Raw genomic sequence first — 19,212 nt, 5'->3', positions numbered from 1 at the left:
GGGGGAGATCATGTCAAAAATTTTTAGTTTAGTCACCTAGACAAAAATGTTTTACTTTTTTGACTAGGTGACTAAAATAATAGCTCAAGGTTGGGCCATAGATGTAGCTTATCCAGATTTTAGTAAGGCTTTTGACACTGTCCCACATTGCAAACTGTTAAATAAACGTGAAAGCCTGGTATTGGATTCTAAGATGGTGGAATGGATAAGATCTTGGTTGCAGGATAGAAAACACAGAGTTATAGTAAATGGAGTACATTCACAGGAGGGAAAGGTTACCAATGTCATACCCCAAGCATCTGTACTTGGAGCAGAGCTTTTTAATATCGATATTGGTGATATTGCAAATGGTATTGAAGGGAAAGTATTATATATGGTACCAGCTGCTTGGCAATAAGCCCGCGCTCGGTATATCCCATATTGTATATGGTACCAGCTGCGTGGCAAAATAAATGCCCATATATGTATACAAAACAAAAAGACAGTTGTCAGCGCTTATCCTTTACACTGTATATCTGTGTGTGTCTAGCAAAATGAAAACATGAGGTATTAGTTCATATTTTTATCAAAACATTTAAGCCTGCATCCCAGCATCAAGGGCACCTCATTATATGCAGGTCCTACACTGACCTATATGCTTTAAACACCATTAAAATGCAGTTAAAATCAGATGCACTCACCTCCCAGGTATAGGGGTTTACATCTAGCAAGGGCTTTATTTACAGAAGAGCACCTACTCTCAAAGATATGCTGGTCAAAGTGTAACTACCAAATCGCATAAAAAACAGTTTATAAGTAAGGGGTTCTTTAGATGTGGGTCTTGCGGAGCATGTGAAAACACCAAATGTTGCTTTGCAAAAATTGTAGAAGCTAAATGCAATTCCAATGGCGAGATATACAAAGTTGATGATTTTATAACACGCAACACCAAAAATTGTGTGTATCTTGTGGAATGTTTTTGCGGGAAGCAATATATAGGAAGAACGGGGAGGAAACTTAGGATAGATGAAATGAACACATAAGGAATATCAAAAGGGGTTACGAACAGCATTCATTGTCGGCCCATTTCAAAGATCACCATAAATGTGATGTGAGCTCTATAAAAATATTTTGTGGATTGAAAAAGGTTTCAGGGGATTGGAGAAAGAAAGAGTCTAAAAGTGATTTAGCAAAGGCAGAAATGAAAATGATCTACTCCATGCGCACTTTGGCCCAAAGAGGCTTAAATGTGGCTTTTGAGATCAAGTGGTTTTTGGAATAGTCTGAAACCACAGGACAATATGGGAATGATCCACATTTCTCTATACAGGCTTCTTCCCAATTCCATGCTCTCATTCATGTTTATTATCCATCTTTTATTAGATACCTTTCTTGGTCAAAAGTTATCTATAATATAAATGTCTAGTGGCGTGTGTTAGTCTGTCTGTGTGTGTGTGGAAAAAATAAAACCAAGCTGCAGCGCCACCTGCTGGGCGGAGTTATACACTGACCTACTAAATTCTTAGTGTGTGTGTAAAAAAAAATTCAGAAAGGGCTGAAATTTGGTATACTAAGATGTTTTTAATTTGTTAATTTAATTTGTTAATTGTTAAAAGTGTTTATAAAGATTTTAAAAATATATATATATTTCTTGAAGGAGAAGTGACAGTTGGGAGTGGTTGGTGGTTGCCGGGGGTGACAGTGGGGAGTGGTTGGTGGTTGCTGGGGGTGACAGAATGAGAGAAGTGTGATACTCAGGACCGCTGAGAGAGATCCCTGTGTCTGGATAGACATCTGGATAGATGTGGCGATGAAAATGAAGGATGAGGTGATGGAGAAGAATGATGAGGTGGCGACATGTGGACAAAACCACGTTAAAAAAGGGCGCTTACGTCGGGAAGTAACGCTCTTCCCCTGAGGAGGCCTGGGCTATGGCCCAAATGCATGACAAGAACCTTTATAACACCTTAAGTAGCTTGATTTGATTAGAATGCATGAGTATCATGCACGGGTTAACTTGTTTTATATATGACATAAGGTTACTGCAAGAGTACTTTCTATAGATGTTTAGTAGTTATGTATGTGCAGCAGTGACATCAAGATATAACACATACTTTCCGATTTTATTTAAGGGACCTATATAAGAATAGGTTTGTTTTATATAGACCAAGATATTACCATGTATATTCTTTGTTCATAAAAGAATATCTTTATTATGTCAGTTTCGTCTCTGTGAGAGACCCATTATCAGGTAGGAGTTGCTTTTATTATTTTCATGTTCTGGTTGATTGAGGATCATATTAGAATTAGTTTATAACTTTAAGAGGATTAATCATGTTTACTTGTATATTCTCTGTATCATTTCTTATTGGGACATTTTTGGAAGCAGATGATTAGCTTTCAGGTCCTATAAAGCATTGCCTGTCTGTTCACTTACTATGCCTTGATAAAGATTTACGAATTGAAACGCGTCGGCAGGTAGTAAGTGACGTCAGAACGCTCAGCAAATGATCTGGCAATAAGAGATGCAGGGTGTTACTGGCTGGAGGATGAAATGAACCATATCTCCCAACATTTAGAATCCCGAAAGTGGGACAGAATAAGTCCCGCTCCATTCTGCTCCCCCTCTGCCCACAAATGGACATATTTGGCCAAATCTCCACCCAGTTTCCTATTAAGCCGCGTCCCTTTTGTGGTTTGCAAATCGGAATGTCCTGTCAACATCGGGACAGTTGGGAGCTATGAATTAAGGAAGCTGCCTTGTCAGTTCATATTGCTGTACACACCACCTTTTCAAATTGGGGAGGTGGATTCTGGAAATTGACGGACCTTATAACTATATCCTTTAGGATCCAGTTCTATTGCAACAAAAAAAGAGGACAATGTTTCTGAATATTTCCAATAATGAATTATCGCAGCGGGCAGTGTGGAATACCCATACAATGGTTATATCATCATCATCATTTATTTATATAGCGCCACTAATTCCGCAGCGCTGTACAGGGAACTCACTCACATCAGTCCCTGCCCCATTGCAGCTTACAGTATAAATTCCCTAACATATACACAGAGAGAGAGAGAGAGACTAGGGTCAATTTTTGATGGCAGTTAATTAACCTACTAGTATATTTTTGGATGGTGGGAGGAAACCGGAGCACCCGGAGGAAACCCACGCAAACACGGGGAGATCATACAAACTACACAGACATAAGGCCATGGTCAGGAATTGAACTCATGACCCCAACGCTGTGAGACAGAAGTGCCAACCACTTCGCCACCGTGCTTCTCCACCATCACTTGATCCAACAAGCGTCTAAGCTCAGCATCCGCCTAAGCTTACCTTGCAGCTTTCTAAATCAGCATTTAAACACAAGCAGTAGCTGTACATAAACAACTCTGCCTTATCATATAAACACGTGGCTGAAAAGCACAGATGGAAGCTAGGAAGATAAAGCGATGTATTTAGCAACAGTTACAGGCGGGTACAGATTATCAAATGAAAGTCATATTGAGGTGACCAAATCCTTTAACTGTGGATCATGTTAATATGGATACTCAATGCATACAAAAAGGAAGTTGAATAAACTGGATATAATTAGAGTTGCTCACTGACCCCCGTGAACTGGATTTTGGATCTGGATTAGCTTCGTGTTTTGGTTTTGGTTTTGGCAAAACCACCCTTGTGTATTTTGGTTTTGGTTTTGGATGTGTATTTTTTAGAAAAATTGCTAAGATATGCTAAAATCTGCTAAAATTGCTCTTTTTTTGTTCCTACATTATTATTAACCTCAATAATACTAATTTCAAGTCATTTGCAGTCAGTTTTGACCACCTCACAGGTCAAAAAATTATTTTCAAACACTTTTGGACAAATACTGCAGCGACCTGGCTGGATGGTAAGCGACAGAGCAATGACTCAAACACACGGCAGTTCCTAGCACATCGAGGACACATTGGCACACAGCAGTGGCAGAAAAGAAAAGTGGTGCAAGATGGAATTGTCCTCCTTCCCACCCACCGTTATGTTGGATCTTAAAAAGGACATGCACACTTTAACAAACTAAGCACTTCAGACACAAAAGTGCCACTCCTTGTGGCTGAAATGCTTGGTTTGTTTGGGCCCCCACAAAACAAGGTAACAATGGGCTTAAGGCACCTAAGGTAACAGTGCTGTTAATGAACACTACTGTGGCAAGATATTTTTGTCATCATCCTCAGCCTCATCCTCACCCTCATCAGTGTGTACATCATCCTCACACATTATTAATTCATCACCGCTGGAATCCACCATTACAGAAGTCTCAGCATTTTTATGTAATTGGCGGGAAAGGTCTTTCTCGTGGAACTTGAATTTCATTTTTATGAACATCATCTTTTCCACATTTTGAGGAAGTAACCTGCTACGCTGATTGCTGACAAGGTTCCCGGCTATGCTGAAAATTCTTTCCCAGTATACACTGGAGGGTGGGCAGCTTAGGCAGTGCAAAGCAAGTTGGTACATGGGTCTCCAAATTCCCTTTTTGTCCTCCCAGTACGTAAAGGGACTGTCTGATGTGTCTATTTCAATGCTGTCGTGAAAATAATCCTCCACCATCCTTTGGATGCTGATAGTAGGATCAGGTGGAGTTATGGCAGAGGTGTCATGTTTTTTGGTCAATTCTTTTAGACCAGACCTGATGTCAAAATTTGGTGCTGAGTCATCTCCATCATCCCTGGGTCTCTTGGGAAATCTCACCCGGAGCTCCTTGCATCTCTTCAGATCTGGGTCAGTTGGAAACAAAGAGAAGACATAGCTCTTAAACTGAGGATCAAGCACATTCGCCAAAATGTAGGGATCCGATTTCAAGATTTTGATAACTCTTGGATCCTGGCGAAGCGAGTCAGTTGTTGTAAACTACCAGTAGTCTTCTTCTTGGTCTGCTTCTGGGATGAATATTCAGCCCCAGCAGCAGCAGCAGCAGAAGCAGCAGCAGTGGGACTAATGCTCAAGAATTCTTCTGAAGAATCCAGGATAGTGGAGGAGTCATCTAGCCTTACCAATTTGGATGCAGGACTAACTCCGATCGCTACTGAGGATATTGATGAGGACGGTGTTGTGGGTGTATATTGCAGGCGTCGGGATTTAGGTCAGAGAAGGGTCCTAGCTTATGATGGCCTGCTTGTTGTTATTTTTTTAGCATAAGTTTCTGATTTTCCCAACAGCTTGCCATGAACTCGCTTAAAATGGCGTAACATGGGTGAGGTTCCTAGATGGTTAAGGTCCCTACCTCGACTGACTGTGGCTTTACATACACTACAAATGGGTAGACAACTGTTGTCAGGATTTGGGTAAAAATAATCCTCACATAAGAAGTGGATTTATTGGTCTGATTTCCAGGCATGACAATGGCCTTCTTCTTATTCTTAAGAACTGCTATCACTGGTGCAGGATTTACACAAACAACATCATCCTCATCAACATCCTCATTAGCGCCCTCGTCGGCTACACAAATATTCCCCTCATCCTGTTGCAATTCCAAAGTGGCATCCTCAATTTGTGTATCACCGGCTACACTTGGGCTGTTCAGTCACACATCTGCAGAAATGCAGAAAGAGGCCTTCTTTATTGGTACACTATCAGAATGGTCAGGATTACACATAGCACTCGTGGATAGACTCTCCTCAGGGATTTGTGTCATTTCTAAATCTGAACATACATTTTCCTCTAATGCCTTACTGGTTTCTTCCAGCTCAGCTTTTACACATAAAAGTAAGAAGATGCCTCAGTGACAGTTGCAGAACTCGCACTCATAGAGAAAGGCGAAGGACTCATTGTTTCTTTGCTGCGTGTGTAGAATGGCATGTTGGCAATTTTATTTTTTTCTGCAGAGAACTTTGCCTGGATTACAGGTCTTTTTTTCTTGACCAAGGTAAAAGATGTTTTTTTTACATTTTTGTTTCCCTGACTTAAAAACACTATGTGTTTTTACATAGGCTTTACCAGATGACGTAGAGGGATTACTATCATCATGACTGGTGCCAGCAGCTGCTTGGTGCTCCTGCTCTTCTGCGTACTGCTGTGAATCCATATTGATAACACCATACACTTTGACTGTAAATTCAGAAGACCAAGCCTGCCAGCCCTAGTATTTGTATTTCAGCAATGACAATTAGCAATGGAGCAATGGAGCTCTCCTGAATGTCACTGTAGACTTTGTTGAACACTGCTACCCCCTCCTCTTTCTATTCTACCTATGACGCTGCCCAACTGCTCTACAGACTGTACTACCCCTTCTGTGTCCCTCTGTTTAATGGCGCTGGATCACCAGGGAGGGTGGTACTTATAGAATCCAAAGCTCACGACATCTGAGATCCGACAACAAAACGATGAAGTTTGCCTCATTTTCAATTGCAAAAAAGAGCAAAAGCCGGTACTCGGGTCTGCTAAGTTCGGGTGTGTTCGGTTTTCAGGGAACCGAGCCTGAGCATCTCTAGATATAATACAGTATTAGAAAGGATGCATAAGAGTCGGAATAGAGCTTACATTGCATATATTGACAAATGAAGTTGTTTTTGAGTTATTCCATTGTTTACTTAAGTTATATGAAGAAATATGTCTATAATATATCTTGCAACTTATCTAAAGAAATGTGCCCTTCTGTATAGGAAAAAGGGAAGTTGTGGTAAACTTGCCTACACCATATAAGATGTGGTAAGGTCTACTTGGCTTTAAGCCTGTATCTGAGGAATGTTGAGTTGTCCTGTCAAATGAAGTGATATTATTCGTCAAAAGTCTTAAACGATAAATTTAATTACGCATTATGTTGTGGTCTTAATTTAGGCATGCAATGATAATATGGGCCATCATTATTTATGTTGAATTGAATGGTCTGTATTGCATATACAAAATAAACTGAGCATATTCTGAAGAGACCTCGTCCTTGATTTTATCTGACAAAATTTCCATAACAATATCTCCCAAATCATGTGGCACCCATGAAGTGCAAGCTACTACCTGAGAGTGGGCTAAAAAATAAAAGTTACTTAAAGAAACCTGCTGGGTGTGAGATTGCATGACAGGCATTACAGGGCCATCTTAACAACATTATGGGCCCCCGGGCAAAGCAGTGCACCGGGGCCCCTAGATATAGATATAGATATATAGATGTATACAGATACAGATATAGATATAGAGATATAGACATAGAGATAGATAGATGTACTTGCTCAGTGACCCTTGAAGGTTTTTTTTGCAGGTTTTTTTCTTTTGCAGGATTATTTATTCTTATAAGAGCCGTGCCTATGGGGGCCCCTTGCCCGTGGGGCCCCCGGGCAGCTGCCCATCATGCCCAATGGAAAAGATGGCCCTGAGGCATTAGAAGAAATAGAAAATAACTATCACCAGGCAAATAAACAGAGTGACTTTTGGGAAACAGATCTTATTGGATGGTTTAACAGACTTTCTGTGATAATACCGCCCTTGAGAAGGTGTGTCATATAAATCTGTGATAAAGAGAGGAAGCAGTTTATCCTCATATAAGTTGATCTCTCTTTGTGCTATTAAGACATCCCTGAGAAACAATCTGTGGCTGTGGTTGAGAGATGGATTGTGGACTGAAAACCTTCATCCTGCTGACTGTATGCGCACTTGGTAAGACACGGCTGAGATAAATAGTGAATAATTACAATGAACAGAGGGAATGACGAGTTTAGATAATAGAGAATGTTAACTGAGTCAAACTAGAGTAAAACTACCGTTGGATAAGACTTATTTAAATTAAAATATTAAAGAGCAGACAGAAAAAATAATCCACTTTTGCCGTCTCTGCTGGTACTTTTTGTGTGTAATGTTAGCAAACATTTATTGTTTCAATGTCTGAATAGAAAAATGAGTTCATTGATTAATAGACTGATGTACTGGTTGGGTGTTTAGGTTATATTTACTCTTCAATTGAAAAAAATATATTGTATTAATGTTTCTGCACAGAAAATGAGTTTGCTAACTGACTTGGTCGATTGAAGTTTAGTTTAGATTCCATTTATGCTATGACTCAGGTACCAGAGGCAATACAATGGGGGTAGCATGAACACTAAACATTATCAGAAACAAGGACCTTGGGTACCCCACTGTGACCCATATATGCTATGAGCTAATGTGGAGTAGACAGTCAATTTCACAGACCACTAAAACACAGAGGGCTTCATTTACAAAGCATAAATAGAAACATATCTAGATTTCTGCCAAATGGTTTAACCCTGTGAGATGGCAAAGTTTGTGGAAGAGCAGAAGTTTGTACCTATCAATGGAAGGATTTGAGTAAAGTAAGAGCTTTTCTTTCTTCTACAGAGTACAGAGGCCTACTCTGTAAAAGGGGTGGAGAGGGATCAGGTTTACGGGCGTTCCTTGTTGTGCAGAGGGTTACACAGTTATTTCCACTGCACAAAAACACTTTTGTCGGGACTCACCCAATACAAATATCGGGGCACAATTTGGCGGAGAAGAATATTACTAGGCAAACATTGCCAAAAACAAGGCGGAAGTGGATACTGAGAGTGCATGGTGTACGTTGAAGAGCTCCAGTCAGACCATCTAGGCCAGTGTTGGCTAACCTGTGATACTCCAGGTGTTGTGAAACTACAAGTCCCAGCATACCCTTCCAGCAATAAGCTGCTATATATTGGCAAAGCATGCTGGGACTTGTAGTCTGGAGTGTGACAGGTTAGCCAACACTGATCTAGGCACAACGGTGGAAATTTCCTGTGCCTCACGTGTGCCACATAAATGAAGTTCTCAGAGCCACATGTCCGGATGTCGCATAAGACTTAGAACTTCATTTTAGGACGCTCACAGATGCTTGATGATCCTATGCCAAGTTATATAGATACTTCACCTGTTGTTCTCATTTAAATCCATAGTGACAATCAATTTGAAGTCCCTGGATCTTCTGCACATACAACTGTTGGTAGTTTGTATTCACACTTTTTCTCTAATACTGAAGAGTTAGTTTTGCCTGAAGGATTCTCTTTTATATCCACTGACACAAGCACAGGCTGATTACTATACTGTTTCTAGGAAGTTCAAATGAAAACATGAAAAAAAATTGTTATTATAACTACTTTGAATGTAGCTTCACAAAAAAATCAGAAGTAATAAATAACAGAATTTCCACATTGATTCTAGAACGTGAGCTAGCTGTCAATCAGCGGCAGCGTGCTGGCGGGACATTCATCAACTGGCAGCGCCTGCACTAGCTGGGAAGGTAGTTATAGTGAAATTAGAATCATTGAACCACCAGGATCAAGCAGATATCTTATCAAAACAGTACAATTATGGCCATACATTAGGAAAATTGTTATTATAGTCACCACTTTTCATAGCAAAAACAATGGCTATCACAGGACTAAACTCATATATTTAAAATAAAGTTGTTAGATTTCAGATTTGGGATAGGTGTTGGTTTTGCTAATGTTAGTTAGTCTGATTCTAAGCATAAAACCTTTAATTTTTTTTAAACAAAGGTGAATTTTTGCTCTTGAGCAGGGGCGGGCTGGGACGGGGGGCAGGAGGGTATATGCCCAACGTAACGGACAATAAAACCTATTTTGGGCAGGTCCCTAGTGTTTATTGATTGGTGGCTGGCCCCTCCTCCGGGACCAGACACCTTCTCCTATTGGCCGCGGATCCTTAGGATCCAACCCCCCTCCCTCACTTTCACTACATGTGGCCTGGCCTCCTATTGGTGTCACATGGGATGTGCATCACATGCCAGGTGCCGTCCCATGTGTGAAGAGGAAGATCCAGCGTGCGGCTCGAGCAAGGTAAGTGCCGGCGGTGGCTGAGTGGTGGTATGAATGGTGTATACTTGCCAACTCTCCCAGTACATCCGGGAGACTCCTGAAATCCGGGTCAGTCTCCTGGACTCCTGGGAGAGCAGGCAAATCTCCCGCATCCGGCAAATACCTGGCCAAAATTTGCGTCATTTTGGCTCTGCCCCCCGCATCAAAACATCATTTTCGGGGGGCAGGGCTAAAATGATGCGATTGACCGCACTCCGCCCCCTCCCGCCCTTTAGTCACGCCCCCTGTCCCTGTGTGTCAGTGTATAGTGTGTGTATGTCAGTATATAGTGTGTGTATGTCAGTGTATGTCAGTATATTGTGTTTGTATGTCAGTGTATAGTATGCATAGTTGCCTACTCTCCCGGAATGTCCGGGAGACTCCCGAATTTCTGGGAGTCCTCCCGGACTCCCGGGAGAGCAGGACAACTTCCTGGATCCCGGCAGCTCGGTAAGGTAAAATGAGGGGTCAGGGATTTGTGACGCAATTCCCGCTTCATCGTGGCCCCGCCCCCTGCTGTTATAGGTAAGAAATGGCTATGATAGTTTAGGGGGCGGGGTCAATGATACAATTCTCCGAGCCTCACCCCCACACGCCCACCTGCCCCTCGGACCCGGAAAGCTGATGCCAAGAGTTGGCAAGTATGTGTGTATGTCAGTATATAGTGTGTGTATATCAGTGTATAGTGTGTGTATGTCAGTATATTGTGTGTGTGTGTGTGTGTGTGTGTGTGTGTGAGGGGGCCAGTACATATTGTGTGTGTGTGTGCAAGGGGGCCAGTAAATATTGTGTGTTTGTGTGTGTGTGTGAGGGGGCCCTTTACATATTGTGTGTGTGTGAGGGGGCCAGTACATATTGTGTGTGTGAGGGGGCCAGTACATATTGTGTGTGTGTGTGTGTGTGAGGGGGCCAGTACATATTGTGTGTGTGTGTGTGTGTGTGTGTGTATGTGAGGGGGCCAGTACATATTGTGTGTGTGTGTGTGTATGTGAGGGGGCCAGTACATATTGTGTGTGTGTGTGTGTGTGTGTGTGTATGTGAGGGGGCCAGTACATAGTGTGTGTGTGTGTGTGTGTGTGTGTGTGTGTGTGAGGGGGCCAGTACATATTGTGTGTGTGGGGGGCGGGTCAGTACATATTGTGTGTGTGTATGTTTATGAGGGGGCCAGTATATATTGTGTGTGAGGGGGGCTAGTATCAGGGGAGGGCTGGCAAACTTTAGCCCAGGGGGCAAGACTCAATTCAGCAGCGTATTTTAGATGAAAAAAATTCAGTTGGCCCAGTGACCCAGCCCAAGGTAGCCCAGTGTAGGAACGGGACAGATGTCCCCCTGCACCCCAGCCCAGCCTGCCCCTGGCCAGTGTATATTGTGTATGTGAGGGGGCCAGTATATGTTGTGTGTGAGGGCCAGTACATTGTGTGTGTGTGTGTGTGTGTGTGTGTGTGTGTGTGTGTGTGTGTGAGGGGGCCAGTATATTAATATAGTGTGTGTGTGTGTGTGTGCCAGTATATTGAGTGCGTGGGGGGGGGGGGCAGTATTTTAATATAGTGTGTGTGTGTCTGTGTGTGTGTGTATGTATGAGGGGCCAGTATATTAATATAATGTGTGAGGGAAGGGGGATCTTAATATAATGTGGGAGGTAGGCTATTAATTTAACGGTGGAATGCAGGTTGGGGGCTAATTCTGGGTGCTATTTTATTTGTGGGTGGTGGGGCAATTTAATTTAATAGTGGGGCCTATGAAATTATGATGGAGTGGTTTGAGAGATATTAATTGAATTTGGGCTGTTTGGGGAAAATTAGGTCTATTTATTAAATGTGATTATGAATTATTTAATGCATGGGATGGTTGTGGGAAATGGTTATGTTTATTAAATGTAAATGCTATTTAATTTATTGCTGGGGCTGTTTGGAAGGAGGGAAATAGGTTTGTTTAGTAAATGGGAATACTATTTAATGTTGGGGGGAAATAGGTCTATTTATTAAATGTGTATGCTATTAATTTAATGTCAGGGCTAGTTGGAGGGAAGTAGATTTATTTATCAAATCTGAATACTATTATTTTAATTTCAGGCTGGAAAGAGGCTTTATTATAAAAGGTGGGTGTTATATTGATTGAAGAGCGAGGCTGGTTGGAGTTTTCTACATTTCATGTACCCATTTTTTTCCCAAATAGGGCATCCAACATTCCAGGATCCAGACAAGCAGCAGCTGATCTAAAGACACCAGCAGCCACAAGTGGTGAAAGTGACAAGAACAGGTAGGAGAGAACAGGACAGTCTGCCAACTGTCCTGAATTTGTTGGAGCAGTCCCGAATTTGGGTGACTGTCTCACTTAGTCAGGATTTGGTCTGACTACAAGGACAGTTGAGAGGTATATCCCGCTTCACACCATACTGCTCGCGATATCAGAGCTGCGTGCACCTAACAGTGGTACACACAGTATTGCCTGTGTATTTATTTAAAATGACAACCATGTTACATAATAGGGGCCCCCCTGTCTAAAGTACCCCAGGCCCCCAGAGGTTTTAATCCAGCTCTGGGCCAGGGTGTCAGATTAAAACCTAGTTCTCTGCTCCTCCTACCAGTAGCACCGCTCATATTATTTGTATATAGTCCAAAGCAAAAATAAGTCCTTTTGCTGGCAAAAACATCAGGTTTTTAAAGCAAAAGGGTTTTTTGCATTTTGATAAATCAGCTCCTGTGTTCAGTACTTTAACAGAACATTATCTAATCTATTGCTATAATCCCATTTATAATCAGCGAGGTATGTAAAAAAACAAAAAAAACAAACAAAAGTGTTGCAGGGAAAAGGAACATATAAAATAAAATGTAATATAAAGTTAGGTTTGTTTTTTGTTGCAATTTTTGTTTTCATTATCTAAGATTTATCATGTATAATAATAAAGTATCACTGGTTAAGCAACACTAGAACAGCCTCTTTTTATATTGATAAATATATATTGTACCGAAGACCACCCTTTAAGGATGGGCCGCTAGTTATGGGCCAGTGCTATGTGCTTGCCCCCCCCGGGCTAAAGTCTGCCAGCCAGCCCCTGCTCTTGAGTATTCTCAATGATAGGAATGCCTCTCAGTGTGTGGAGAATTGGCTTCAAGACCATGCACTCAGGAGGGGGATATCCTGCATGCCATCTTTTATGTAATGTCGTCAGAGCGGGGTGAGTGTTGGTAGCTCAGGATAGAAGTTCAGAGTGTCAATCACAAATATTATCCCAGTAATCCTACAAATTACACATACTACACATTGTCCCAGCACACATATGATCCATCCAGGCTGATCCCCACACATCTCAGAGGTAGGCAACCTCTGGCTGTCCAGCATCTATGGAAGTAGAGGAAGCTTGCAGTGTGAAGAGATGAGAGATGGGTCAGGAATTAATAAAATAACCCCACTCATGTCCTTTGGGGAAGGGTTTTATGTCTTGGCTCTACCTGGTGCAATGGTAGATCAGATTAATATTAAATAATTTCCAATGCCATTGCACAGTCTTCCTGCCTCCACACAGTTAAAGTGATATTAATACAACTTCCCATGCCCATGGGAGCCCAATCCATCGTCCTGGAGACTGTGGAGAATTACACATAGCCAATGATGGAGACCTACCCATCACCTCTGGAGCCAAGAAGGAGGTGTGAGAAATTACCTATTGACAAATTTAAAATGTTTAAGAATATTTTTTTACTTACTTCAATGTGTTAATTTAAGGTTGGGCATGAAAGTCGACAATGAAAATGTCTACACCAAAATGTCTACAGTTATAAGGTCAACACAGTTATAAGGTCGACAGTTATAATGTCTACATTTTCAGAAGGTCAATACAGCTAAATTGTTGTCATGTATAATGTAGACAGGATTGTAAAGTCGACATAAATCACTAGATTTAAAGAAATATCTGTAAAAAATCCATTGATCCTTGGCAAATAAAAAAAACCTGATACGCAATTTGAAGCCATGGGAAATTCCCATGCTATATTTATGACTATTATGACTGTTGACCTTATAACTGTGTCGACCTTATGACTGTAGACATTTTGGTGTAGACATTTTCACTGTTGACTTTTCAACAACAGCAACCCGTCACTTTACTATGTAATTAATTAGTGTAATACTCATGATTGTCGTTTAATAATTATGGCTCCAAAAATATCTGCAGCACTAGACAGTCAGTATAACAAATCATACATAAAAACAGAGCAAGGATAAACGAGGTTGATGAAGTATGAGAAAAAAGACAGAGGTGTAGAGTGAAGGAGAAAAGGGATAACTTTAGATGGTTGTATGGAGGTAAAGGGGCATTAGGGATTAAAGAAGGGGCAGAGGATATATATGTATATATGGAAAATGCAACATAATAACAGTAACAAAAACAAAGATTAGGTAATATTAATTTAACACTTGATAAATGAAGGTCAAAATAAAAATAGAAATGCAAGTATAATATTTGAAATTTAATTACACTTAATACTCTGGAAACGCTACATCGATGACATACTCCTTAATACGGGAAACAACAGAATCAGGTTCAACCAATTCACCAAACACAGTCAGTGGTGGCAGTATTTGTAAGCCCGTCCTACTGCTGTTAGAGGGCGCATTCGGGATAACAAAAGGGAACGGTGGCAAAGTAAGCCCAGCCGGTTCCCAGCAGCAACAGACAGGATGTCATAGGCGGTCCATCCTGTCACACCCAGGATCAACTTCCTTGACCTAACACTATAAAATGAAAACTCAAACATTCACCCCAAAACATTCTATAAACCGGTAGACATCAACAATTATGTCCTTAAGAGCAGCTGTCCCAGAAACACGTGGCTTATCAACATACCCTTCATCCAATACAGACACCTAATAAGGAACTGCATAAGCACCACCATCTATCTTAACCAACCCAAAGTCACTCTATTTACTTTCCCGGTGATCTGGCCATATATTAGGATCTGTAACCTTTGCTTCCGCTGCTATCCGCTATGGTACAAGAGTTCAGTGCTGTCATGAGGAGGACAGACATAATACAAGGGTGTGGGGGGGGGCGGACATGAGGGGAAAGGCAAGAAGGATTGGCATTATGAAGGAAAAATGGACAGAGAAGGAGCAGATTTAGGAATGTCCTCAAAAAGATGAGCAGCAGGGGTAAGTCATCTGGAATGACATAGGTGTGATGAGTGGGGTGTTTGTTGTCTGTGTTTTTGAAGGAGGCAACGGCTCATATGTACACTGTGCTCAGAATCCTTAAACTACTCCACTGGCGGGTACATTAGCTAATTAGCTTATTATGAGCCGTTGGTATTTCATTTTAAGTTTAGATGTAAAATATTTTCTCTGTCAATGCTACAATACTTTCCTCTAGATAAGATGTTACTTTGCTAACCTACAAAACTCATGGATCATGTTACATTTGTCTCTGCAGCTCAACCTGCGGTGACCAGCACATTGCTCACCGGTGAGCCGATAGACACAAGCTCTCCTGATAAAGCCAGAATGGGTGACCTATCCGTTAAGAATGGGAGAGTGAATATCATCACTAATGTTCTGGTGTTCGTACCTCAATCTCAAATCGGAAACACAGTGATCGTATCATCGCCCTTGACTATTTCATCACAGAACCCACTGCGTTTTACAATAGTAGCTCACAAGAATGGAACTCAGTGTGACAACAACAATACTGTTGAAGCCAGTAGCTCCTGTCCTTCATTGGCTGCAAATCCAGAATTGTCTGTGTCAGTGGTTGGTTTAACAAACAATGCACAAACTTTCTCTTACTTTACCAGTGTCACTGATTCAGCTCTATCACTGACAATATATGTGGAAACGAAAATAAGTGTAACCAAAAATACGATTGCTCAGACAGGAAACACAACAACACTGTATCTAGATTTTTATTATGAAGGCATCTCAAATACATTTCCCAACCTTGGTAAGAAGGCCAATTCTTCAACGGTTTCCATTGCTATTGAAAGAACCATCGCTACTACACTATCACCATCATCATCACCATCACCATCCAATGGACAATCCAGTTTGTGTAAGTAGAAAACATATTTAATAGGCTGTAAATCTGCTATATCCCCATAAGGTCTTGATTTGGTAACTGTATATGTACTGTACATCAGCAAGTAAGCTGCTCATAATAGGAGACGGGTCATTTACAAAGCTAGTGTCCAGCAAGCAGGGCAAAGCATTGGTCGTACCGTAAACTGCTATTTGTCCAAGTGTGTCAAGATTGCCACTGAGGTGCATGGGTTTGTGAAACAAGCCTGCAGAGTTTGCGGAGGTGCAAAGATTGCACAAACGAGGGCAGGGGTTCGGTGGAGTGAAGATGTTCTTAGCAGAAGATGGAGTAGGTGCACTAATGTGTCACAAATGAAGTGAGATAAAGTTTTAGAGAAGGTGCATATTTAGGACACCTTCCATTCCACAAAAGGATTTAAACTTTGAATCAGCTCCGAGTTGGAGGTCTTTGGGTCTTGGGCCCCCTTCCCCTTCACCATTAGTTAAAAAAAACAACACCCATAAAAATGGTTTAGTGCGAGCAGGGACCCTCAGTACACACTGGACCCTAGGCAGGAGCCCAATGGATTTTCCGTCTCTGTGTCTGCCTCTCCTACAGAATTAGTACTATAGATAGGGACTTCCAGATTGAACGATGCCTCTCAAGAAGTCCTGCATTATACAATGACAGCCACACACTGAACATTACATTTAGCCAGTTATAGGACTTCTTTAGTGATAAAAACTGGCTGTGCTTTGTTTAAGAAAATGCCGACAGGGCAGCGCTGCCACTGGATGAACCTAGCCAGTCGCCTGAGGTGCCAAGAGATAAAGAAAGCGAAACCGCGCTATAAAGTCAGGTGTATAAAACTTAAAACAATTACACTGAAGATGTACTTGTGGAATATTACAAAAAAATGTTAATAATATCAATATAAAAAAATATATTAAAAAAACACAATGTGCAACATAGATTGTTCAAATAGTTATGAAATCAGGTCATCATGCTATGGCGCATGAGGGTGCCAGGGTTCAGGGGGCACCTAAAACACTGAATAATTGACATGACAAGAGAAATCCGCTGACATGGAGAGGCAGCAGTGGGCAGCTTCTTACCTGTGAAGTTAATGTTTCTTCATGTCAGTGTTGGGCTGTGAGTGTGGCGCTGAGCTATGATGTCATAGTCCAGTGCCACACTGCCAGTCTGACAGCAGCAGAAGATTCTGCCGCCACCCGCTCCGCATGAGCTAACACCAACACTTAGTTTAACGAAATGAAATGTCCGATGGTGACATGCCTGACAGTAGATAATTCTAGACTCACCTCAATAATGACAAGTCAAGTATCTGACACTGTTCGGATAAATTCCAATGACAAGTCATCACGACATGGCGGTTTTACATAATTTAAAATGGCGACCGTCATATTACCGCTTTTAATGCAGCAATGCTGGGTCTCATCTAAGTTAAGTATTAGTGTTAGGCTTAGAGTTAGAGTTAGGAATCGGGTTAGGGTTAGGGATTGGGTTAGGGTTAGGGATCGAGTTAAGATTAGGGATAGGGTCAGGGATCGGGTTTGGATTAGGGTTAGGGTTAGTTATCGGGAACCGGCTTTGCCGCTTTAAAAGCGGTAATATGACGGTGGCCATTTTAAATGATATAAAAACTCTGTGCCCTGATTACTTGTTCTCTGGTATCAGCAATTCCTTGCAAACGGAAGTTAAAAGAGGTTGATGTATTTACCGAAAGTTGGAAATCTGTTGTATTTTCACTGTCAATCAAAAGTTTATTTTAAATATCTTCAGATCTGATAAGTTATTGCAACTTTTCCTTATATAACTGTAAATGTGTTTAGTCTTTTGTAAGACAGCCAATCTGTATTCTAGACTTAGTGGTACTTTAACTGTAATAGTTTTTAATGTTTCTTTTGCTTTTTTTCCATTTGTTGTTTTGCTGAATGACAATTATGACAATAATTGACTAATAACAATGATAGAGATCGTGGAGATGTGATAAGTATGACGAAGAGCTCATTTTATCTTAAACTTTCTTTCCAGATCACGGACCACTGAATGGACTGATTCTACTGGTTCTTCCAATACTTCTTCTCTGCTGATCCACAATGGCTGCTCTCTCTGTAAGTAACTACAGTTGCTGTGTGAATGAGAGAGTTGTAACTTGTACACAGGGAACCACAAAGGGCTTCTCTTTGTATCCTAGAATTTGGCCATTATGTGTGATCGTTCATATTAGGCGGTAGCATTCTAGCAGGACAGAGAAGAGGTATTTTCAGGTAATCTGATTGGCTAATAACTGAAGACAGTTTAATGCACTATTCTATGGAGAATATACCTGGTGATATGGGAGACTGTGTAGCATACAACATTATGATGTTGTTTTTATATTTTGTTTTGAAAGTTTTTGCCTATATATTGTGCTAATTAATTATGTTTCTGTTTTTTTGTTTTTTTTTCATTCATAGATTCTGTGTCCATTGCAACAAATTCACAATAAGCACGGTGACCCCTGTCTGATGACTTGCTCTATTAGATCTCCAAATATTATAATTATTAATAAAACCTAAAAATTACAGTGAAGGATTGTGGGTAATAAAGACAGAGAGCCCTTGAACACATGCAGCAAACACGTGGATTATGCCCGCGATCCAGATTTCAAAATATGCGTGTGTAATGTTTGAAAGGATTAGTGCACATATTACATCATCATCATCATCATTTATTTATATAGCGCCACTGATTCCACAGCGTTGTACAGAGAACTCACTCACATCAGTCCCTGCCCCATTGGGGCTTACAGTCTAAATTCCCTAACACACACACAGACACACACACACACACACTGACTAGGGTCAATTTGTTAGCAGCCAATTAACCTACCAGTATGTTTTTGGAGTGTGGGAGGAAACCGGAGCACCCGGAGGAAACCCACGCAAACACGGGGAGAACATACAAACTCCTCACAGATAAGGCCATGGTCGGGAATTGAACTCATGATCCCAGTGCTGTAAGGCAGAAGTGCTAACTACTTAGCCCCTTACTTTTGCAAAGATGAAAAACTTGAGTCGTTGATTAATTGTATTGCATTGTCAGATGTGTATAATTATATATTAATGTTTATCTAATGTGTATCTTCTACAATGCGCATGATTTCTAAATACACCTGTTTATGCCCAAGTGACCAGTCTCTGCATACCGCTTAAGGTGATAATGGACCTTTACCTAGAGAGAGTTTTGTCTACCTGTGATTAGTGCATAGAGGTCACGGTATGTCATAATATTCTCAATAACTACAGAAGTGACTTTGCTGATCTAAATGAATCTTTTTAATGTTCTATTTATACATTTAAAAATATATATCTTTATAGATCTGCAAATATCCTTCTTGTGTT

At 41.0% G+C, this 19,212-nt stretch overlaps 1 long non-coding RNA gene across 1 annotated transcript; it reads left to right on the top strand.

Annotated features, from left to right (window-relative positions):
- The first annotated feature begins 7,510 nt into the window (after nucleotides 1-7,510).
- LOC142101450 (uncharacterized) lies at nucleotides 7,511-18,940 on the top strand. Its single transcript, XR_012679013.1, has 4 exons — nucleotides 7,511-7,609; nucleotides 15,224-15,838; nucleotides 17,861-17,940; nucleotides 18,286-18,940. It is a non-coding gene; the product is annotated as an uncharacterized LOC142101450 (long non-coding RNA).
- The last annotated feature ends 272 nt before the right edge of the window (nucleotides 18,941-19,212 follow it).

This window comes from Mixophyes fleayi, chromosome 9 (assembly GCF_038048845.1).
Source record: "Mixophyes fleayi isolate aMixFle1 chromosome 9, aMixFle1.hap1, whole genome shotgun sequence".
Lineage (NCBI taxonomy): Eukaryota > Metazoa > Chordata > Amphibia > Anura > Limnodynastidae > Mixophyes > Mixophyes fleayi.
The sequence above is the reverse complement of the archived record's forward strand: the minus strand, read 5'-3'. Positions and strand labels throughout refer to the sequence as shown.